Below are 26,193 nucleotides of genomic sequence, written 5' to 3'. Positions count from 1 at the left end.
GAAGTTTCAATTCTGAACATATATGCCCCAAACACAAGGGCACCCACATATGTAAAAGAAACATTACTAAAGCTTAAACCACATATAAAACCCCACACATTAATAGTGGGAGATCTCAACACCCCACTTTCACCACTGGACAGATCTCCCAAATCGAAACTTAACAGAGAAATAAAGGACTTAACTGATGTCATGACCCAATTGGACCTAATAGATATCTACAGAACATTCCATCCTAACAAGAAAGAATATACATTCTTCTCAGCACCCCATGGAACTTTCTCTAAAATCGACCACATACTTGGCCACAAAGCAAATCTCAACAGATACAAAACCTCCTGTGTTCTATCAGACCACCATGGGTTAAAGTTAGATCTCAACAACAACAAAAACTACAGAAAACCTACAATCTCATGGAAACTGAATAATGCTCAACTGAATCACCAATGGGTTAAGGAAGAAATAGAGAAAGAAATTAAAGACTTCCTAGAGATCAATGAAAATGAAGACACCACATACCCAAACTTATGGGACACTATGAAAGCAGTGTTAAGAGGGAAATTCATAGCACTAAATGCCCACATAAAGAAGTTGGAGAAATCTCACACTAGTGACTTAACAGCACACCTGAAAGCTCTAGAACAAGAAGAAGCAAAGTCTCCCAGGAAGAATAGATGCCAGGAAATTATCAAAGTGAGAGGTGAAATTAATAAATTAGAAACTAAGAGAATAATACAAAAAATTAATGAAACAAAGAGTTGGTTCTTTGAGAAAATCAACAAGATAGACAAGCCCTTATCCAAACTAACCAAAAGACAGAGAGAGAGTATCCAAATCAACAAAATCAGAAATGAAAAGGGGGACATAACAACAGACATTGAGGAAATCCAGAGAATTATAAGGTCATATTTCAAAAACCTCTACTCCACAAAACTGGAAAACCTAAAAGAAATGGACATTTTTCTGGATAAGTACCACATACCTAAGCTAAATCAAGACCAGATAAACTATTTAAATAGCCCAATAAGCCCTAAGGAAATAGAAACAGTCATTAAAAGTCTCCCAACCAAAAAAAGCCCAGGACCAGATGGTTTCAGCGCAGAATTCTACCAGATCTTCAAAGAAGAGTTAATACCAATACTCTCTAAATTGTTCCACATAATAGAAACAGAAGGAACATTACCAAACTCCTTCTATGAGGCTACAATTACCCTGATTCCTAAACCAAACAAGGATACAACAAAGAAAGAGAACTACAGACCGATCTCCCTCATGAACATTGATGCAAAAATACTCAATAAAATATTGGCAAACAGACTCCAAGAACACATCAGAACAATTATCCACCATGATCAAGTAGGCTTCATCCCAGGGATGCAAGGGTGGTTCAACATACGAAAGTCCATCAACGTAATACACCATATAAACAAACTCAAAGAAAAAAACCACATGATCATCTCACTAGATGCAGAAAAGGCATTTGACAAAATCCAGCACCCCTTCATGATAAAAGTCTTAGAGCGATCAGGAATACGGGGAACATACCTAAACCTAATAAAGGCAATATATAGCAAACCAACAGCCAACATCAAATTAAATGGAGAGAAACTCAAAGCAATTCCACTAAAGTCAGGAACGAGGCAAGGCTGTCCACTCTCCCCATACTTATTCAATATAGTACTTGAAGTTCTAGCCAGAGCAATAAGACAACATAAGGAGATTAAGGGGATACAAATTGGAAAGGAAGAAGTCAAGCTTTCCCTATTTGCAGATGACATGATAGTATACTTGAGTGACCCCAAAGATTCCACCCAGGAATTGATAAAGCTTATAAACACCTTCAGCAACATAGCAGGATACAAGATCAACTCAAAAAAATCAGTAGCCTTCCTATATACAATGGACAAAGAAGATGAGAAGACAATTAGAGATACATCACCCTTTACAATAGCCAAAAATGACATAAAATACCTTGGGGTAACACTAACCAAGCAAGTGAAGGACCTATATGACAAGAACTTTAAGTCCCTGAAAAAAGAAATTGAAGAAGATGTCAGAAAATGGAAAGATCTCCCATGCTCATGGATAGGCAGGGTTAACATAGTAAAAATGGCAATCTTACCAAAAGCAATCTACAGATTCAATGCAATCCCCATCAAAATACCAACACAATTCTTCACAGACCTGGAAAGAATAATACTCAACTTCATATGGAAAAACAAAAAACCCAGAATAGCTAAAAGAAACCTGTACAATAAAACAACTTCTGGAGGCATCACAATCCCTAACTTCAAGCTCTACTATAGAGCTACAGTAATAAAAACAGCTTGGTATTGGCATAAAAACCGACATGTGGACCAATGGAATCGAATTGAAGACCCTGACATTAACCCACACACCTATGGACATATAATTTTTGACAAAGAAGCCAAAAGTGTACAATGGAAAAAAGAAAGCATCTTCAACAAATGGTGCTGGCATAACTGGATATCAACATGTAGAAGGCTGCAAATAGATCCATATCTGTCACCGTGCACAAAACTTAAGTCCAAGTGGATCAAAGACCTCAACATAAATCCAGCTACTCTAAACCTGCTAGAAGAGAAAGTAGGAAGTAATCTTGAACGCATTGGCATAGGAGATCACTTCCTAAATATAACACCAGTAGCGCAGACACTGAGACAAACAATCAATCAATGGGACCTCCTGAAACTGAGAAGCTTTTGTAGAGCAAAGGATACGGTCAACAAGGCAAAGCGACAACCTACAGAATGGGAAAAGATCTTCACCAACCCCACAGGTGACAGAGGACTGATATCCAGAATATATAAGGAACTCAAGAAATTAGACATCAAAACGACCAACAGTCCAATTGAGAAATGGGCTTTAGAATTAAACAGAGAATTCTCAACAGAGGAAACTCAAATGGCTGAAAGACATTTAAGGAATTGCTCAACATCCCTAATCATCAGGGAAATGCAAATCAAAACAACTCTGAGATACCACCTTACGCCTGTCAGAATGGCTAAGATCAAAAACACTGAAGACACTTTATGCTGGAGAGGTTGTGGAACTAGAGGAACTCTCCTCCACTGCTGGTGGGAATGCAAGCTTGTACAACCACTTTGGAAATCAATATGGCGCTTTCTTAGAAAATTGGGAATCAATCTCCCCCAAGATCCAGCTATACCACTTTTGGGCATATACCCAAGAAATGCTCAATCATACCACAAGAGCACTTGCTCAGCTATGTTCATATCAGCATTGTTTGTAATAGCCAAATCCTGGAAACAACCTAGATGCCCTTCAACTGAAGAATGGATAAATAAATTGTGGCACATATACACAATGGAATACTACTCAGCAGAGAAAAACAATGACATCATACGATTTGCAGACAAATGGATTGATCTAGAAAAAATCATCCTGAGTGAGGTGACCCAGACTCAGAAAGACAAATATGGTATGTACTCACTCATAGGAAGATGCTAGATGTGGAACAAGGATGACTGGACTGCTACTCACATCACCAGTGAGGCTACCTGGAAAACGGGACCCCAAAAAAAGACACGGAGAAATGGATGAGATCTACATGAACAGCCTGGTCATGAGTGGGAACAATGAAGAGCGACGGTCGAGGGAAAGAGAGTGGGAGATCCTAGCTGGATCAAGAAAAGAGAGGGAGAACAACGAATAGGAGACCATGGTAAATGAAGACCACATGAGAAGGGGAGGAAGCAGAGAGCTAGGGAGGCCCACGGAGATCCACAAAGATACCCCCACAAAAGACTGCTGGCAATGGTCGAGAGACGGCAGGAACTGACCTACTCCGGTGATGGGATGGCCAGACACCCTGTTAGTTGTGCCATAAACCCCATCCAAGGAAGGTCTGAGGAATCTGGATGCAGACATCCACGGCTGGGCCCCTGGTGGAGCACTGGGAGTCTAATTAGTGAGAAAGAAGAGGGTTTATATGAACGAGAATTGTTGAAGCCAGGGTTGGATAAAGCACAGGGAAAAATAACCAAATGAATGGAAGCACAGGATCTATGAACCAAAGGTTGAGGGGCCCCCAACTGGATCAGGCCCCCTGAACGGGTGAGACAGTCATTTGGCTTGATCTGTTTGGGAGGCAGCCGTGTGTTGGTGCCGGGTCCTGGGCTTGTTGCATGAGTTGGCTGTTTGAATCCTGGGACCTATGCAGGGACACTTGGCTCGGTCTGGGAGGGGGGACTGGACCTGGCTGGACTGAGACTACCAGGTCGATCCCGGTCCTCGGGGAGACCTTGATCTGGAGGAGGTGGGAATGGGGGTGGGGTGGGGGGAGGGGAGGGGGGCGAGAGTGGGAGAACAGGGGAATCTGTGGCTATTATGTTGAACTGAATGATGTTGTAAAATAAATTTACTTAAAAAAAAAAAAAAAAAAAAAGAAAGAAAAACAGTGCCAGCGAGAATGGGGATCCTGGGCCGTAAAATGAGACTGTATGTACAGGATGATCTACCCAGACCTGTCTAGCCATGAGGAACTACCACCTGTGGAGGCAGTGATGCATTTTAAGCTAACAAGCTTAATGCATAAGGCACTGAGATAGCTCTGGGAGAGCAAATTCGAATTTGAATTCTTTTCACTGGAAACAGAGCTACTGGAAAAACAGTTTCACAGGAGGGCCTAAAAAGATCTTGGGACTATGCTTGTAACTGTGCCCCCTAAAGACCGAATCAACTGGCTTTGGCCAGTCCTGAATGATAGTTGAAAGAAAGCAAGTGAATCACAAGAGTGAACTGCCAAGCTCAACTCTCCATCAATGCCATCTGACAGAAAGAACTTTGAAGAAGTTGAACATTGTCAAGTAGCTTGATGTAAGGGGCTACACACTCTTTTGTGGGACAGGCATATAGTCTCGGTCACTTGAGTTGTGAGTACTACAAGTTCTCTGATGCAGATATACAGGAAATTTACACAATCCCTGTGCATTATTTTACGTGCTTGTGTCCAAATATGAATTGTGAGTGATCCAGTGTCTGCATTAAATATAATGGAATCCTACAAAAATAAACATAAAAAATTAGTTGTTTTTCAAAAAAAAAAAAAATCCTGAATCATGACAGGACACTAGTGGAATTCAGGTGTTTCTGGTACGTGGACTGCTCTCACCCAATGTGAGGTTGAACTGTTGACCTTGTGTACATCCTACTTCACAAATGAGTCTGTCAGATACGCTAAGCCTATAGGCTGAAGATGATGCCCCAACACTACAGAGAAACCTCATGTGACTGTCCAGGCAGCTGACTGTTTCTGTCAACTCACAATTTTTTGGAAGTTGCTTGCATGTACTTCCTGTTTTTATTTTTATTATTTCCTTCTTGGGTCTCTGAGGGAGTTGAAGATTAGTTAGTTATAGTTGAAGATTAATTAGGATAGAAAGTGAGTTAGATACATTTTGGACTTACCAAAATAGGATAGATAATGGAATTATTTTCTCTGAATTTGTCAAATACAAATGGACTAGACATTGTTTAGGTATTTATTACTTGTATATATTGTATATAGTTATTGTACTTTTGTATATAGTTTTTCTTATGTTAGTTATAACGTTTTTCCTTTTTTCTTTTTATTAAAATAGAAAAGGGGAAAAAAAAGAAAGTAAAAGGAAGATGAGGAAAATGATAAAGAAAACTAATTTTGTTTTATTTTATGGAATTTAATTTAAATGAGAGATTAATTTGGGGTACCTTTTTAATAATTTTTGCTTTTAATTTTGTATAGTACAAAATTGTGACGGTATAATATGTTTATTGACACTTTTTCCTATATCCTTACTTACCAAATATTAAAGACCTATGTAGCGAGCTCGGTGGAATTGTCTACTATGTTGTCATCCATACTGTACAAGCCTGTGCTCAGAGGTTCAAGTTCCTTTATGTTCTCTGTCCATTCAGTCCCTGCATTAAGCTGTTTATTTGTGACTGACACTGGCTGAAAAGCAATAAAAAAACCCTTTCTCTTCAGCAGAGCCAATGAGAATAGCAAAGCTCAAAAAGAAGCTGTTTGCACCCTCCTACACAGCACTTCTCACCAAAAGAAACAATTTTCTGTATTATTGCAGACCAATTCTTGGAAGGATGGTCAATATTACAGTACAAGAAAGAGATGGCCAAGTTTAACCAATAAACATTATTAGTGAAGCAGGACAATGACCACTGGGTTTTGTTAGCTTCTGAGTTAGAGTAGTAAGCATCATTCTACAAAAACATTAATCCTCAAATAAGATTTGTGGAAGGGGACACTGCAGCTGGAGGGTCTGCTATTCTCCACAGCCAACAAAAGGCTTCTTCAGGTCCTTTGATGTGTTTTCCTTTGCTTTTCCTGGTACATTTTCAGCTCTGTACCCTGGAAAAACTATGCAGGTCAGCATCAGTTGAACTAGCCAGTAAGTGTAACTTTGAACATATGCCTCTTACTTGAAATCTTAGGCCTTTCTGTCTACTGGCCAGGGACACAGGGGCAATCTTAGGTTATAGCAGTTGCCACAACTTCTTAAACAAAATCAAAGATTCAAGTTACTCAGCTTCTCTTACCCACTTCCGTGGGATATAGCAATTGTACAAATTTCTCTCTATGTTTTTCATGTGTACTAACAGAAAACAACACCAAACATGGAGGAATTCTTTTTTCTTTTTTCTTTGCTAAACTCAATAATGTCATGAGCAGTGAAAACATTATGCCCACTTATCTTGGCAAAGGGAAAGAAATTGACAGAAACAAAATACATATAAATGGCTCTGTCTATATATAGCAATTCCAACACACCCAATATTCTCTGTGGTTGCTGATTCCAGTAAGGCAAGACTTGGCTTTGAGGTTGCTATTGTGGGCGTGAAATGTGAGAAAGATGGGCCAGGCCACAGCCCTTAAATATGTCTTTCCTGCAGTGAAATTGAGGCTTAGCAGGGGGAAAACGTCTTTTAGTTCAATTAATGAAGTTTGAACCCTTCTCTTGTGGTCATACAAAGTTCTTCTATGGTACCCCCTACCATTATAGTCCCTATTTCTAACCTTTGTTTTCCCCCTTTTAAGAATAAAGACTGTGTTTTTAAATCAAGTTTTATGTTGAAGATATTCAAAACCTTGTACTATGTATGCTCATGAATAGAACACCTGGCTTTGACACAGATTAAGCCTGATTTGGCTCACTGCCATTCAATGAATATGTGGGCAGGAAGCAACGAAAAACACTTCTATAGTTGAGACCAGACACTCCAGCAGCTGTGACTCTTTATCATGTACATTAGATGAGTGATGACATTTTACCCCTGACATCTTCTATATAATCACAACACTAGAAGGTGAATCCTGGTGGTAGTACATCTGGACTTTAAATAGATAATGCCAACATGAAAATTGTTTCCTTTTTAAGCTGTTAGTGGTCATATTTCAGTGACATTGTTCTCCTTATTATCACTTAAAATAGAAAAAAAAAGTTCCGTATGTGTTATTTGTGCAATGAACCAATTCATCACTACCACTGATATCCAACTGAAACTGATTAAAAAATAAACCTTTGGACAAGAAAGATGCCTCAATAGCTAAGAGTACCTGTTACTTTTGCAGAGGAGTAGGGTTCAATTACCAATTCTAACATAGTGGCTCACAGTGATCTGTCACTTCAGTTCCAGGGGATCTAATGTCTTTTTCTAACCTCTGTGGGCACTAAGCATGCCCATGGTTTATACACATACATGCAGGCAAAACCCTGATACACATAAAATAAAATGTACATTTAAAATGAAATTAAACTTTTCAAAGCTTTGTAATTTCATGTTTTCACATATAAGAAGAAAATTCAAAACTGTGACCAGTTATTGTGTCATTAGTTTTACAAATGGTGCCTAATCTTGGTACAGTTAATTTTTTAAAACATTGAATTATTTCCTCAATTCTGCATTCCTAAGGCAGAGAAAGCACAGATATTATCCCAAGAAACTAAATAATAAATGGGTTATCCTAGTACTTAAGACTAGAAGTATATTAGTTATCACTTTTAAAATGTTTTATTAGATAAATGCAACGTTTCCTTATGTGATAATTTAATGTGTTAGCTATCCTTAAATCACGGTGATAAAGAATTATTCCCAATTGATTTCTTCCCAAATGAATACAGGCCTCTAGAAATTATGTAATGTTTCTATGATGATAGAGATGATTAGGTTTGCTTCCCAAAAAAAATTATCTTATTAGACATTAGGATAAGAATTAAATGAGAGTCTGTAGCATGACTTAAATTTTGTAATTGATTACATCATTAGTCTGTTAAAGGTTTGATGTTGAAGGGAAGCCAAGTGTTCTTTGAATGATATAAACTTTTAAACTTGATATTGGAAAATTTGTATTTTACATATGAATTTAAAATTTTAACACTTTAAACTCTTAACATTTCCTTCCCTACAACTTCCACAAACCAACCCAATAAATATAGACATGCATGGCAATAAAAAACTCCAAGGAATGGGTTTCTTATTATTTAATAGTCATTAATAAAGTTTTCAAACTTCAGTGATAGCTTGCCTTGTATGAAGTGGGCATTTTATGAAATTATTAACATAATTACTTCATCCTTTTAAAAGTGTATTTAAGCAAACAAAAAGTGAAGCATTGTATATCCTAGGATAATGTAGATTATCTATTTTAAGAGACCAAAAGCTCAAATTTTCTTCAACTCTCCATATACCATGCTCAAAATAGCACACTATTCTTAGTTGGCTAATGAGACAAATTGCCTTTTTCTCATAATTTCCATAAGCAAACTCTGAATTTTGTTGGCTTTACTCTCAATTTCTTTCTTTCTCATAATTTTCTTCCTTTTTCTCAGCTTTGTCTGAATTGAAATATTTTAAAGCACAGTTAAATGTTGACATTCTCCTCCAACTCCTTATATTCCAGTCACACAGCTCTCTATGGTTTCTGCTACTGTGGTCCTCTGCTGGTAATCTATTGAACTTCATATTCTCCAAAAGTTTAATAAATATGATGGAGATATCAGAGATAAATCATCACATAAAATGTCAGTTGATTTCACAAAAGTACACGAACCATTCCATAATGAAAGAGAAGTCTAAAAAAAGAATACTTGAAAAACTGTTCCAATGCATGAAACGAAATTAGTCTCTTCTTTTATTACTTACACAGAGATTAACTTCTAATGTATTTAATAAATAAAATGTGAACATATAGAGGAAAATCTTCATGATATTGCATCTCACCATAACATTTTGTGTGATTTATAAGGGCCTTACCAGCTTTTGCTTAATATTAGGATGATTTTTATTAGAGTTTTGTGCTGAAAATTTTGTATCTAAGCAATTGGTGGATAGATAGTCCATGTATGGTTGAAAATATAAGTAGTATAAAACACAAGTAATACTTTCTTAATTTGAATTTATTTAGTATACAGAAAATTGGCATCCATTATTTGAAGTGAAAATTGAAGTTATGAACCTTACACTTGCAAGTCATTAACATGTCAATGTATGAGATAACCTTACCTTTATCATCTTATCAATCTGTCCTCCACAACTTCATACAATATCATAATCTTCATTTATTTTTATAATAATGCACATTGCTACCAGAAAAATAACTAGCTTGCTTACTGTCCTCACCTCACTGAATCATATAATTATGCTGATATATCTTTTTCACCATTTCATAATGGGTAGCTAATATAGAATGAGATACTTAAAAGGTATTTAGCAGATATTTGCTCAGTTAGTGTGTGAATCAACATGTAGAAGAGAAGTGAGATGATTACCAAAGTATCTGCTGCGTTTATATAAAAGAGTGATTCATGATGAGAGTAAATGGAGATGAGGACTTCCTAATAATGAAATAAAAGTTTAGTAGAACATGTGCAACAAAATAAAGTGAGGTAAAGGAAAGCGGGCCTCTGTGAGTTCAAAGCTATCCAGGTCTACAAAGCAAGTTCTAGGGCAGCCAAGGTTGTTATACAGAAAAACCCTGTCTTGAAAAACCACACACAAGAAATAATAGTAGTAATGATTAAGAAAATCTTATACAGAAAGAGACTGTGGTAAGGAAAAATGAAACACAGACAGAAGTGGGCACTATTTCACAATTTCATGTGGGAATAAACTGGAATACACTGGGGGAAAGTTGGCTATGAAAGGTTGATTTATCTTGACCTTTGTTTAGGCTAGAAAAAGTTTCTTTTAAAAATGTCACACATCATATATAATGTATAGGCAGAGTCACAATGAAATCCCTCACAGTAAAATGCCTCTGACTAAAGGACGGTGGAGTAATAGCTAAGTAAAAATGATTATGGGAATTTGACAACTTCTCTAAAAGATGAAAAAATAGCTCTCTTTTCCATAGTGGAGAGAATGTAAGTAGTAAAATGCAAACAAGTAGTGAGTAGCATGTCTTGACATAACTATTGTCTTCTTATAGTTTAAATTAAAATACTAGATTACTGAGAATCTCAGCAATATCACTGGGGCAATGTGGATACAAATTACTAAGTATTAATACTTACAGTGGTACTCTGGAAACAAAGAATTAGATTTTACTTAACATAAATTCTGTTAAAAGGGATATGGGGAACTGATTAATTCTTCTGCCTTAGACTTTGCATTACATAGCCTTATCGTTTTTCCTTCATCCGAAGGAAAGGCAGAACCACTATATTGAAAAGGGCTACGCAGAATGTGGAATAAATATTTTATTTACTCTGTAGGAACAATAAAATATTGTCTGTTATTTCCAAGAGATTTCAATTTTGGTATAAACTTTACTATGTTCTGCTTTCTTCAGAATAATTTTATCCAAAATATTGCTTTTTTTCTGAAAAGAAAAATCACAAATTTTCCTTATTGTTTCCTCTTTGTTTTCTTTGTTTCTTTATACACAGAAAGAAGACAACTCTATTTTTCTCTTCCCTAAATTATTTGTCAATAATTATCAAAATGAATCAGTCTTTCTGCACCTTTTGAAGGGTATGTTTAAGCCCTGAAAAGTTTCATTATTTAAATCTGTTTAATTTCTGTTGTGAAATTTCTTTACATTTCTTTGTTGCTTTTAAAAAGCACTCTCGTGCTGCCTTCAACTTCATTAAATTACCATTGCAGTTGGCTCCTCAGTTTGATAGATTCTAACCTGTATATGCTCTTTTTGCATGCTTGATTACTTTTTGCACTTTTCCTTTCCTCTTTTCTGGCCTTTAAAACCTACCACTCCCAAGCCTCTCAACTGTAATTATTTCTGGATGGCATGCATAACCCCTGGGCATACATTCATTTACCTTTGAGCACTTTCTAGTTCCCCTCTGTCCTTTGCTTCCGTTGCACTAACCCACTCAAATTTATCATGCACCTCCTGAAGACATCTGTGACTGGCTTTGCAGAATATCACAGAGCTCAGTTTTCTATTCCTTAATTAAAACTTAGGTAAGAGTAATGGATGTTTAACTGTTCTGACTCTCCCAACATAACACTCTAATAAGTTTGGTTTGATCTAAATGAAATGAGGAATTACTATTAATTCTATTTTTACACTGTAAGAAATTTCAAAGTCTAAAGTTATTTCATATTATAGTGTATCAATCATTTTTCAACATGAGATAGAATATATTTATCTGCTTTGTCAGCTATGCTGAAAGTTGTCATCTAACCTCTGGAGTTTTGTCCTGTAATTTAAATTTATCATAAACCACTTGGCCTCCTTTTCCAGAATTGCCAGAACATCACACAGTGATGCATCTGTTTCACCTTTTTCAAACCTTACAATAGCAGCTATGTTCTTCTAAGTTTTTCTTTCTAAAGTCACATTCAAACTGAACTTCTAGGATCTGAATATTTTAACAGTTGTTATTTTTATTCTTAGGCTCTATTCATTTTAGAAAATGATATTCTCATTATGAACATTTTAAACAGTTATGTTGTTTACTTTGCAATCTGGCCTTTATAATAACCCTATAATCCACTCTTGCAAGACTCAGCCCATTCAGCATAATAAACACTAAGCCCTAAGAAGGGTCTTGCAGTCATGAACCAAATGTATTCCACTGGGTTTCTCTTTTAACGAGCCACTACTGTTCATTATCAGTGAAATATAAACTAAGCTTCCAGCATGTAAACCTTTGAGAGATAAATCTTATCCACACCCTAGCAATATCAAGATCATAATGTTAAAGATGAGAAAATTAAAAAAAAAATAAATTAAATTAAAAAAATTTAAAAACTACGGAAAATCTGGTTATTTCCACTAAGCAATATGAGTAGTGCTAAAAACGCATTAGTTACTTTTCCATTGCTGTGATAAGATACTTTGACTAAGGCAGTTTATGGAAGAAAGACTCTATTTGTGCTTATGGTACAAGAGGATAAGGTCCAGGATGGTAGGGAAACATGGAAACAAGAGGCAGGCTTAGGGACAGGAGCATCAAGCTGAGAGATCACATCCTTAACTGAAAGTAGAGACAGACCTTAGGCTCTCAAAGATTGCTCACAATGACATACTTTCTCCAGCAAGGCTACATCATCCCAAACTTCCCCAAACAGTGACACCAGCTGGGAATCGAGTTTACAAATACCTAAGATTACTGGGAACATTTCTCATTCAAGCCAACACAATAATTCTGCAAACAATTTTTTTTAAATAACTAGAATTAAAGAAAGTCATAATATAGAAGAAAATATTCTGACAATTATGGTTTTATGTAAAACTGTTGCCACTTAAAATAGATTTTCACTTTATTTCTGCTTGTGACACCCAAGTGGTATTAAAGCTATACAATAACACTTATGAAAAATTGACCTAGTAAAAATACAGCTTATAGATAAAATAAATTGATTAAAGTTACAATAAACTTTCAAAATAACAGTAAATATTTCTTCCAATATTCACTACCTCAAATCTGTCAAACTTGTGAGATAAATAATGTTTAATAATTAAATTAAATATAAAGATGTTAAATATTTATCACTTTCATATAAACAGTAATATATAATGTAACATTAAATGTTATACATATTATATGCAAAGAGAGATTAAGTGACTTCTCTTCCAATCATAATATTAAAACTGACATTTGAATTTAAGTGATAAAATAAGTTTTTCAAGAAAAACCTAGATCTATTGACATATTTAAGTTTGAACTATTGTTCAAAAATGTACAATATATCTTAATGATGTAGATGAATCAAAAAGTGAGTTTGTGGTGGAGCACAAGTTTATAATTTGTACCCTTATATTTCTAGAACATGACAAAGTATTTGGAGATAGTAAACAAATGTTAAATAACAATTAATGAGTAGCTCTTCTATCAGCAAAAGTATATATTATTACCTACTTTTATTTTATTATTTTTTTTCACCAACAGAATATAAGAAGTAACCTTAAAACTTTCATTAGTCTTGAGTTATGAGTGGGAAGGTGATAGCAATGAACGCAAAATATACAATATTGCAAAGAAAGTGGTTTTTTCCCCTTGATTGTAGATGACATGATCTTACATATGAGAAACTCTAAATACCAAACAAAGTAGAATTTGAAAGAGAAACAGGCATGCAATTGATTTCAAACAGCATCAAAACATCTACACAAAGGATAATAGAAGTAATTCTTCTTTCTGAAGATAAGATTAAATACACTCAAGATACATGAAGGAACAAATATATATTACCAAGAGATTTGGTCAAAGGAGATCTAAGAAAAGATCAGAAAATCAAGAATATGACAGGAATTAATAAGCACCTTTCAATAACATGTTATTTGTGAATATTCATGGTCTCAATTTTCCAATATAAATATGCAGACTACTGCATTGAATTAGAAAACAGGATCCATTCTTTTGCTGTCTCCAAGAAACACACCTTGCCATCAATAGTAGACACTACCTTAGAATAAAGTGCTTGAAAAAATAAACTAAGCAAGTAAACAAGGAGGCATAAATATTGAAATATCTAACAAAATTATCAGAAGAAATAAGGAAGGTCACTTCATGTCAAAAAAGGAAGAATCTACCAAGATGATATTACAAATTTAAATATACATGCACCAAACATAGGTGTACCCAATTTCATAAAAGAAATATTACTAGATGCAAGATCAGAGATTAACAACAACACAGTGATAGTGGCTGACTTCAGTACTCACTCCCACTAATAAACATTTTATCTGGACAAAGATAAACAAAGAAACATTGCAGTCAGAAGACATCATTAATAAAACAAACCTGAGACATATACAGAAAATTCCACCCAAATACTAAAGAAAACACATCCTTTTCAGTAGCTCATGAAATTTACTCAAAAATTAACTTTATATTAGGAAACAAAGTGCATCTCAAAAATATAGGAACATTGAAATAACATGGTGGTAGACCAGCTCCCACATTTATTTACCTCAGGGACTCTTGAGGAGTGAGGGATAGGAGATTTAGATAGAAATATAGAGGGTAGAGACAGTTAGAAACACAGGATAGCCTTGTGAGGGCCAGGGTTAAAACCCAGCAGCCCCTTCTGTCTCTTCTAAAGGTCTTTTAAAGGAATTCCTAGGGGTGGAGCAAAAGACCTACTCCCAGCACAGCCAAGTGCAGACCATCCTAAACACCTGGTAACCACACACCTGGTCAAGTCATCCCCTAATAGAGCCCTGCTGTGTAAAGCAAGCTAAGATCTCACTAGAAAACCTTTGGGGGCTCCCACATAACACCCTGTATTCCGTCTGACTACAATGGAGTAAAGCTGGATATCAACAACAATAGCAACCACAGAGTATAAAAACCCATGCAAACTGAACAGCACACTACTGAAGGATATTATGTTATTGAAGAAGTCTATAACAAAATTAAAAAAATTCTTAATTGAGTGAATACCAGAACACAACATACCAAAACATACGGAGTACAATGAAAACAGTCCTAAGAGCAAAGTTTATAATGCTAATTGCCTGCATCAAAAAATTTGAGAGATCTCAAATCAAAAACATAATGATGTACCTCAGGCCTTAGAAAAGGAAGAGCAAAGCAAATTCTGTAACAGAATATGGGAAGAATTATCAACATCACAAATGAAGTAGAGAAATCAATAAAACAGAGTTTGTTCTTTGAAAAGATTAAATAAAATTGATAAACATATATCCAAACTAACCAGAATGAGGAGAGAGCTCATTCAAATCATTTAAATTAGAAATGAAAAAGGAGACTCGAGACTACAACTGTTCCCTGAGACAGAGACTGCCAGCACCCGAAAGGACTAAGAGGTGAGTCTTTATTCTCATACCTGAACACCCCAACCCCTAGGCTTTGGGCCCAGGGGTATAATCCTGTGCCCCTGCACCACCACCTATTGCAGTTCCAGTTTCAGGCCACTTGGCAGGCAGACCTGCACATAGGACAGACTACCACCATCCCCAAATCTCACCCACCCTCCGAGAATACAACTGTTCCCTGAGACAGAGCCTGCCAGCATTGAACTGGACTAAGAGGCCAGTTGGCAGGCAGATCTCCTGCAGACAGGTCACACTACCACCATCTACCACACGCTAAGACTGCAGCTATTCCCTGAGACAGAGCCCACTAGCGTCAGTAGGACTAAGAGCTGATCCCTGAGACAAAAAGTCCATCATCATCAACTAGACCAAGAGCTCCCACTGAATCAAGAGTACCAATCAGACCAAGAGAGTCTCCCTCAGACACAGACACCACTTTCACCAAGTAGAAAAAGAGATGGGTAGACGCCAGTGCAAAAATACACTCAACAACATAAAAACCAATATTGCTCCATCAGAACCTGTATCAGAAAGACCTGAACATCCCAACACAGAAGAAACAGAAGACATCTACCATAAAAATGACTTTAAGAAGATATTAGAGATCTTAAAAGAGGAAATGAAAAATTCCCTTAAAGAAATCAAAGAAAAGTCAAACAAAAAATGGGAAGAAATCAGTAAATCCTTTGAAAGCCAATAGAAAACAATTAAACAAGTGAGAGAAACAGTTCAAGATTTCAAAACTGAAATGGAGTCAATAAAGAAGACAACAACTAAGGTAATACTGGAAGTGGAAAATCTGAGTAAACGAACAGGAACTACAGATGCAAGTATAACCAACAGAATGCAAGAAATGGAAGAGTGGATCTCTGGCATTGAAGATATGGTAGAAGAAATAGATTCATCAGTCAAAGAAAACACTAAAGCCAACAAAGCCATGACCCAAAATGTCCAGGAAATTTGGGACACCATGAAAAGACAAAACCTAAGAATAATAGGGATAGAAGAAGGAGAAGAATACCAACTCAAAGGCACAGAAAGTATATTCAACAAAATCATAGAAGAAAATTTTCCCAACCTAAAGAAGGAAATGCCTATAAAAATACAAGAAGGTTACAGAACACCAAATAGACTGGAGCCAAACAAAAACAAAAAACAAAAAACTCCCCATGCCATATAATAATCAAACCACTAAACACACAGAATAAAGAAAAAAATATTAAGAGCTGCAAAGGAAAAAGGTCATGTAACATATAAAGGCAGACCCATAAGAATAACACCTGACTTCTCACTAGAGACTCTAAAAGCCAGAAGGTCCTTGACAGACATTATGCAGAAACTAAGAGACCATGGATGCCAACCCAGACTACTATACCCAGCAAAACTCTCAATCATCAGAGAACGAGTAAACAAAATATTCCATGATAAAACCAGATGCAAACAATATCTCTCCATAAATCCAGCCCTACAGAAAGCACTTGAAGGAAAAATCCAACCAAAGGATGTAGCTTTAGTTTTTCCGCCTTGCCCACAGTCAGGACAAATCTCTGTCACCCGCCAGTCCCACAGCCGCTCAGACCCAACCAAGTAAACACAGAGACTTATATTGCTTTCAAACTGTATGGCCGTGGCAGGCTTCCTGCTAACTGTCCTTATCTTGCTAATTGTCCTTATATCTTAAATTGATCCATTTCCATACATCTATACCTTGCCATGTGGCTGGTGGCTTACTGGCGTCTTCACATGCTGCTAGTCATGGCGGTGGCTGCAGTGTCTCTGGTCATGGCGGCGGCTGCAGCGTCTCTGGTCTTGGTGGCGGCTGCAGCCAGTCCTTCTGCCTTCCTGGGCCTTTTATTTCTCCTCTCTGTTAGTCCCGCCTATCTTTCCTGCCTAGCCACGGCCGATCAGGTTTTATTTATTAACCAATCAGAACAACTTGACATACAGACCATCCCCCAGCACAGCCAAGTGCAGACCATCTCAAACACCTGCACTCAGGCCCATGGTCCTAATCATCCTCTATACGGACCTGCTGGGTAACGCCACAAGGAACCCAAGAACGGGCTCCCACAGGACATACAGAACATCCCACAGCAAAAGGAAGTTAGATATACCCATGAAAACACAGGCAACAGATAGTCCCATACCAACAAATACCAAAGAAGGGAAACATACATCACTACCACCAAAAAATAACAGGAATTAACAATCACTGGTCATTAATATCCATCAATATCAATGGTATCAATTCACCTATAAAAAGACACAGGCTAATAGAATGGATACAAAAACAAGATCCATCCATTTGTTGCATAAAAGAAACACACCTCAACTTCAAAGACAGACACCACCTCAGAATAAAAGGCTGGGAAAAGACTTTCCAATCAAACAGATTTAAGAAGCAAGCTGGTGTAGTTATACTAATATCTAATAAAATAGACTTCAAACTAAAATCAATTGAAAGAGATCAGGAAGGACACTACATATTTATCCCAGGGAAAATCCAGCAAGATGAAGTCTCAATTCTGAATATTTATGCCCCAACTACAAGGTCACCAACATTCATAAAAGAAACATTACTAAACCTTAAATCAGACATCAAACCCCATACACTAGTAGTGGGAGACTTTACCACCCCACTCTCACCAATGGACAGGTCTGCCAGACAGAAACTTAACAGAGAAATAAGGTAACTAATGGACATTGTGACTCAAATAGACTTAATAGATATCTACAGAATATTCTATTCTAACACAAAAGAATATACCTTTTTTTCAGCACCCCATGGAACCTTCTCCAAAATCGTCCACATGCTTAGTCACAAACCAAATCTCAATAGATACAAAAAAATTTAAATAACCTCCTGTGTCTTATCAGACCACCATGGCTTAAAGTTAGACTTCAACAATAACAAAAATTACAGAAAGCCTACAATCTCATGGAAACTGAATAATGCCCAATTGAATCACCAATGGATCAAGGAAGAAATAAGGAAAGAAATTAAAGATTTCCTAGAATTCAATGAAAACAAATGCACAACATACTCAAACTTATGGGACACCATGAAAGCAGTGCTAAGAGGAAAATTAATAGCTCTAAATGCCCACATAAAGAAGTTGGAAAAATCTCACACTAGTGACTTAACAGCATACCTGAAAGCTCTAGAACAAGAAGAAGCAAACTCACCCAGGAGAAACAGATGTCAGGCAATAATTAAATTGAAGGCTGAAATCAATAAAATAGAAACAAAGAATCAATGAAACACAGAGTTGGTTCTTTGAGAAAATCAACAGGATAGATAAGCCTTTATCCAAATTAACCAAAAAGCAGAGAGTGAGAATCCAAATTAACAAAATCAGAAATAAAAAGGGAGACATAATAACTGACAATGAGGAAATCCAGAGAATCATCAGGTCATACTTCAAAAACCTGTACTTCACAAAATTGGAAAATCTTAAAGAAATGGATGATTTTCTGGATAGGTACCCCATACCAAAGTTAAATCAAGACCAGATAAACTATTTAAATAGACCAATAACCCCTAAGGAAATAGAAAAGGCCATTAAAATTCTCCCAACCAAAAAAAAGCCCAGGACCAGGTTGTTTCAGCACAGAATTCTACCAGATTTTCTTTCTTTTTTACACTTTTTTTTTTTATATTTAAAGATTTATTTATTATTTTGTACACAGAAGAGTGAGCCAGATCTCATTACAGATGGTTGTGAGCCACCATGTGGGTGCTGGGAATTGAACTCAGGACCTCTGGAAGAACAGTCAGTGTTCTTAACCTCTGAGCCATCTCTCCAGCTTCCCAGATTTTCAAAGAAGAGCTAGCACCAATGCTCTTCAAATTGCTCCACACCCTAGAAACAGAAGGAACATTACCAAAATCTTTTTATGAGGCTACAGTTACCCTGATACTCAAACCACACAAAGATGCAACAATGAAAGAGAATTACAGACCATTCTCCCTCATGAACATTTATGCAAAAATATTCAATAAAATACTGGCTAACCGAATCCAGGAACATATCAAAAAAATTATCCACCATGACCAAGTAGGCTTCATCCTAGGAATGCAAGGATGGTTCAACATATGAAAATCTGTCAATGTAATACACCATTTAAACAAACTGAAAGAAAGAAAAAAAAACACACGATCATCTCATTGGATGCTGAAAAAGCCTTTGACAAATCCAACACTCCTTCATGATAAAGGTTCTAGAGAGAACAGGAATACAAGGACATACCTAAACATAATAAAGGCAATTTACAGCAAGCCGACAGCCAACATCAAATAAAATGGAGAGAAACTCAGAACGATTCCACTAAAATCAAGAATAAGACAAGGCTGTCCACTCCCCCATACTTATTCAATATAGTACTTGAAGTTCTAGCTAGAGCAATAAGACAACAAAAGATGAAGGGGATATGAATTGGAAGAAGTCAAACTTTCATTATTTGCAGCAGATACGATAGTATACATAAGTGACCCCAAAAATTCTACCAGGGAACACCTACAGCTGATAAACTCCTTCATTAAGGTGGCAGGATGCAAGATTAACTCAAAAAAATCAGTAGCCCTCTTATATACAAATGAAAAAGGGGCTGAGAAAGAAATCAGACTTTACAATAGTCACAAATAATATAAAATACCTCAGGGTAACTCTGAAGTGAAGCAAGTGAAAGACCTGTATGATAAGAACTTTAAGTCTCCGAAGAAAGAAATTGAAGAAGATATCAGAAAATGGAAAGATCTCCCATGCTCTTGGATAAGTAGAATCAACATAATAAAATGGCAGTCTTACTAAAAGCAATCTACAGATTCAATGTTATCCCCATCAAAATCCCAACACAATTCTTCACAGACTTGAAAAGAACAATACTTAACTTTATATGGAAAAACAAAAAACCTAGGATAGCTAAAAGAATCCTGTACAGTAAAGCAACCTCTGGAGGCATCATGATCTCTGACCTCAAGCTCTGCTATAGAGCTATAGTAATAAAAATAGCTTGATGCTGGCATAAAAACCGACATGTGGACCAATGGAATCGAATTCAAGACCCTGACATTAATCCACAAACCTATGAACATATAATTTTCGACAAAGAAGCCAAAACTGTACCATGGAAAAAAGAAAGCATCTTCAACAAATGGTGTTGGCATAACTGGATGTCAACATGCAGAAGATTGCAAATAGATCCATATCTGTCACCATGCACAAAACTTAAGTCCAATTGGATCAAAGACCTCAACATAAATCCAGTTACACTGAACTTCATAGAAAAAAAAGATGGAAGTAGCCTGGAAGGAATTGTCACAGGAGACCACTTCCAAAATATAACACTGGTAGCACAGACACTGAGAGCAATAATTACTAAATAGGACTTCCTGAAACTGAGAAGCTTTTGTAGAGCAAAAAACACGGTCAATAAGACCAAATGGGAAAAGATCTCCACCAACCCCACATCTGACAGAAGCCTGATCTCCAAAATATATAAAGAACTCAAAAAGCTAGACATCAAAATACTGAACAATCCAATTAAAAAAAAATGGGCTACAGAGCTTAACAGAGACTTCTCAACAGAAAAATCTCAAATGGCTGAAAGTCATTTAAGGAACTGCTCAACATCCTTAGTCATCAGAGAAATGCAAATCAAAACAACTCTGAGATACTATCTTACACCCGTCAGGATGACTAACATCAAAAACATTGAAGACAGCTTATATTGGAGAGGATGTGGAGCAAGAGGAACACTCCTCCACTGATGGTGGGAATGCAAACTTGTACAGCCACTCTGGATATCAGTATGGCAGTTTCTCAGAAAATTGGGAATAAGTCTTCCTCAAGACCCAGTTATACTACTCTTGGGCATATACCCAAGGTGTGCTAAATCTTACCACAAGGACACATGCTCAACTATGTTCATAGCAGCATTATTCGTAATAGCAATAACCTGGAAACAACCTAGATGCCCTTCAACTGAAGAATGAATAAAGAAAATATGGCACATATATACAATGGAATACTACTCAGCAGTTAAAAAAATGATATTATGAAATTTGCAGGCAAATGGATGGAACTAGAAAATATCATCATGAGTGAGGTAACCCATACTCAGAAGGACAAACATAGTATGTACTCACTCATAAGTGGATACTAAATGTGAGGGAAGGGATAGCCAGACTGCAACCCACAACTCCAGAGAGGCTAGCTAACAGGGAAAGACCCTAGGAGGGACACATGGAGGACCCTGTGAAGGAGAAGAATCTGTTAAGAAGATGCATGAGCAGAGTGGTTCACATATCAACATCTCAGGAAGAAATAGTCCTTAGAGAATTATAATTTTGGCTGGACCAACTAATGCCATCTTCAAAGCCTTGCTATGATCATTGACAAACTGAAAGAGGACATAAGCAACTCTATGACCAATAACACACCTGTCAGTAGACCGTCAGTTACCTTATTGTGGGTGGTCCCTGCTAGTCAGTGTGGCTCTCTCATTGGAAAAGGTGGTTGCAAGATCAAGGAAATGGAGAATATGGGAGCTCAGGTCCAGGTGCCAGGGGATAAGCTCCCCAACTCAATTGAATGGGCAATCACTATTGCCAGCACTCCTCAATCCATCATTGAGTGTGTCAAAACAGATCTGCGTGGTCATGTTGGAATCCCCTGCTAAGAGCGTGACCACCCTGTACCAGCCCAAGCCCTCAAGTTCTCCAGTCATCTTTGCAGGTGGTCAGGAAAGCTATAGCACAGGCAGTGACAGTGTGAGCTTTCTCCACACCACCCCTTTCATGTGCCTCAACCCTGACCTGGAGGGACTACCTCTAGAGGCCTGCACCATTTAGGGACAGTTTGCCATTTCACAGCCAGATTTGACCAAGCTGTACCAGTTGGCAATGCAAGTCTTGTTTTCTCATGACCCATGGCAACACCAGATTTAGTGCAGGTTTGGATGCATCTGTTCAAACTACTTCTCATGAACTCACCATTCCAAATGATTTAATTGGCTGCATAATCAGGTGTTAGGTTGCCAAAATCAATGAGATCCATCAGATGTCTGGGATGTAGATCAAAATTGCAAACCCAATGGAAGGATCTACTGATAGGCAGGTTACCATCACTGGATCGGCTGCCAGTATTAGCCTGGCTCAGTATCTAATCAATGTCAGGCTTTCCTCGGAGACAGGTGGCATGGGAAACAGCTAGAACTGTGCATATTCACCCATAACCCCTTTATGCTGTTCACCACCCATAATCCATCTGCGTAGTTTCTGAACAGTCAGCAATTCCAGGTTTTAAAGAGTTTGTAAATTTTCAGTTTCTACACACTTTATCATCCACTCATGCTTTTTAATTAAAAGCATTTTAATTCCTTACTTGTTCAAGAAGTAATGTTGAGATTTCCATATTTAGTTTTATAAGCTTCTCCCCTTTTTTCCATTTTTTTTTTTTTGGTTTTTTTGGCTCATGAATTTTTGTTTCTCATGGAAATGTAAGAGTGTAATATTAATACATTTCAGTGTAGTTCTATAATGTCAGGGATTTTTCAAAAAAATTAAAAGATGGACTGGAGCTTTTTCTTTGTGAATAAAAACTGGATGCCACAGTGACTTATGTGGGTGTTATTCCTGTCCTGATGTTATTTTTATACCTTTAAAACTTTACAGAGCCCTAGTTGGGTTTGAACAGAATTAAGATATTTTCTTCTGTTTAAAAAAAAAGGAGGCACTAAATTCTGTTTAAAAAAAAAAAGGAAGCAATTTACAATATGTATTTGGAGAATCAAGAGACCTTAACTAGAGAATAAAGAGAAATTATACATGGTTTCTCTTAAATGTGAAATCTAGACTTTTTATATATTCATGTAAAAATGTGTATATACATACATATGCAACATAAAAGTAGAGGTGGTATTGTTTGTTAGTTAAATGATGAACAATGAGAATGGAAGAAGAGGTATATGGAAAAGAGGAAAAGATACAAATACAGGTATAGTTTGAGATATATATGTATATATGAAAATGTCGTAATGAATTTCATTATTTTGCATACTAACAAAAAAGAAATAAAACATGAAATACAGAGCCCAGAATTACATACTCATGTTCACTGTCAAATGATTTTTGACAATATTTCTAAGACCACACAATCTAGTTCCATCTAAAACTGTCAGGAAAACTCTATAATTTTATGCAAAAGAGTAACTTGTAATCTTATCAAAAAAATTAAATATAAACCAAATTTAAAATGTTGAAATGCCCAACTGCAAGAACTAAATGTATAAAGATTTCAAGAGTGAAAATATAAGAAATGATTCATTATATTGATGTGGCTTTTTTAAATTTTTTTTTCATTTTATTTTTCCCTTTTATTTATTCATTTTATTTTACAATACTATTCAGTTCTACATAACAGCCACAGATTTCCTTGTTCTCCCCCTTCCTGCTCCCCTCCCCTTCCCCCCAGCCCACCCCCCTCTCCCACCACCTCCAGATCAAGGCCACCCCGAGAACTGAGATCGACCTGATAGACTCAGTCCAGGCAGGTCCAGTCCCCTCCTCCCAGATTGAGCCAAGCGTCCCTGTACAAGTTCCAGGTTTTAAACAGCTATCTCATGCAGCGAGCCCAGGACCTGGTACCACTGCCTAGATGCCTCCCAAACAGATCAAGCCAATCAACTGTCTCACCTATTCAGAGGGCCTGATCCACTTGGGGGCCCCTCAGCCTTTAGCTACATTAATAAAAACAGCTTGGCATTGGCATAAAAACCGACATGTGGACCAATGGAATCGAATTGAAGACCCTGACATTAACCCACACACCTATGAACATATAATTTTTGACAAAGAAGCCAAAAGTGTACAATGGAAAAAAGAAAGCATCTTCAACAAATGGTGCTGGCATAACTGTATATCAACATGTAGAAGCTGCAAATAGATCCATATCTGTCACCATGCACAAAACGAAAGTCCAAGTGGATCAAGGACCTCAACATAAATCCAGCTACTCTGAACTTGCTAGAAGAGAAAGTAGAAAGTAGTCTTGAACGCATTGGCATAGGAGATCACTTCCTAAATATAACACCAGTAGCACAGGCACTGAGAGAAACAATCAATCAATGGGATCTCTTGAAATTGATGTAGCATTTTTAACTATCAAATGGCAAGCACAGCAGCAAAAGTAGATAAGTAGGACTTGTATGTCAAAATGTAGACTCTACAGTGAAAAACCAACATACTGAATGAAAGAAAATATTTTCAAGTAATACAAGTGATTAGAGACCAATATTCAGAATAGATTGAACAGGTCATACAACCCAACAAAAAATATCCCTTTAAAAATGAAGATAAGCCCTGCACTTTTCGCTCACACCGAGAATGGACGAGAAATGATACCCCTAGCACTACCAGGATTTGACCACCCTCCCATTTTTTCCAGTGTTCCCTAAAGATGCCATCACCCACAGATAATAAGAAGTAATTGTAAGAACATGGCACCCACATTCCCAAGAGTTTGGGTGGGAGTTTTTGGTCATTTAGTGGGTTATAGATTTTGTCATTGTTTAGGGGGTTTAGTTGCAAGTTGTTATTGGTCATGGTCAGGGAGGAAACTAACCAAAGGCAATTAGATTAATGAATTTCTTTCTTTCTTTTTCCATTTCCTCTCTCCTTCTTTATCTCTTATCTAGTGAAAGAAAAAGTGTGTGTATGAATGATAGGATAAAACGGTAAATTATTAAACCTATTTTTTTTTAAAAAGCAACTACTAGTCTCAAAATTTCACACTGCATGGATTTTGGTATCATGATACAAATTTAAGGTTATTTTTGTTATAACATACTGTATATATGTTTCTACTCTTATTTAAGAAATTGTACCTATGCAATTCATCTAAAATGTAATGTAAAGTTCTAGTCCTTGAGAATTATTATTACAAAATGTTTAGGATAATTAAGAAATGCAGGTTAGTAGTTAGTCCTCTATAACAATCAAACCTGTAGTCAGTCATGTTAGGTATGTTTTCAAGGTTAAACAGAGTAATATTTTAGATAGATAGGTAGTCTTCAAACACTTCAGAGAGCTATAGAATATGGCACTTAAAATGTTTTACTAGTAACATAAGACTTTTCATTACAGTGAGATATGTCTGTTCCTGGCAACAACCAATCTACTGCAGAGAAGATGATGGGCATTGACAAACCTCCATAGGGAATCTGCTTTCAATGTGGCAACATTAGCCGCTGGGCAAGAAACTGCACTTGCCCTGCCTGCTGACAGTTTGCTGTCCAAATTGGACAAACAGGACACAAAGGAAATTGACTAAATTGACTCCTGAACTTTGAAAAGACAAGTTAGGCCAGTAGTTCAAAATTCCTGCTTCATAAAACAGTCTATCAGATATACTAGGCCTGTAGGCTGAAGATAGATTCCCACAAATTACAGAGGTACCTTAGGGTAACTGTCCAGGCAGCAAATCATTTATGTCATTTGTATAGTTTTAGAAGTTGCTTACTCTGAACTTACTGTTTACTCAGGTAATATTTTGTCCTTCTCAGGTCTCTGATGGGATTGAAGATGAGATATAGTTTTATTGTTTTCTTTGTTACTAATTTTTTTAAAAAGCTCACAAAAGAGAGGTAACCTTTATAAATGTTGAGAAACATTAACACTTAAGGTATTTATACAAAAAATGTTATAGGTCTAGCCGGGCGTTGGTGGCACACGCCTTTAATCCCAGCACTCGGGAGGCAGAGCCAGGTGGATCTCTGTGAGTTCGAGGCCAGCCTGGGCTATCAAGAGAGCTCCAGGAAAGGCGCAAAGCTACACAGAGAAACCCTATCTCGAAAAAAACCAAATAAAAAATGTTATAGGTCTAAAAAGATATTTTTAAATTTGT

The 26,193-nt window shown here is 36.7% G+C and overlaps 1 pseudogene; it reads left to right on the top strand.

Annotated features, from left to right (window-relative positions):
* Window positions 1–4,453: 4,453 nt before the first annotated feature.
* Window positions 4,454–22,623, top strand: LOC114685404 (annotated as a pseudogene).
* Window positions 22,624–26,193: the final 3,570 nt, after the last annotated feature.

This window comes from Peromyscus leucopus, chromosome X, assembly GCF_004664715.2.
Source record: "Peromyscus leucopus breed LL Stock chromosome X, UCI_PerLeu_2.1, whole genome shotgun sequence".
Classification (NCBI taxonomy): domain Eukaryota; kingdom Metazoa; phylum Chordata; class Mammalia; order Rodentia; family Cricetidae; genus Peromyscus; species Peromyscus leucopus.
Note: the sequence above shows the minus strand (reverse complement) of the source record. Positions and strands in the feature narration are given on the sequence as shown.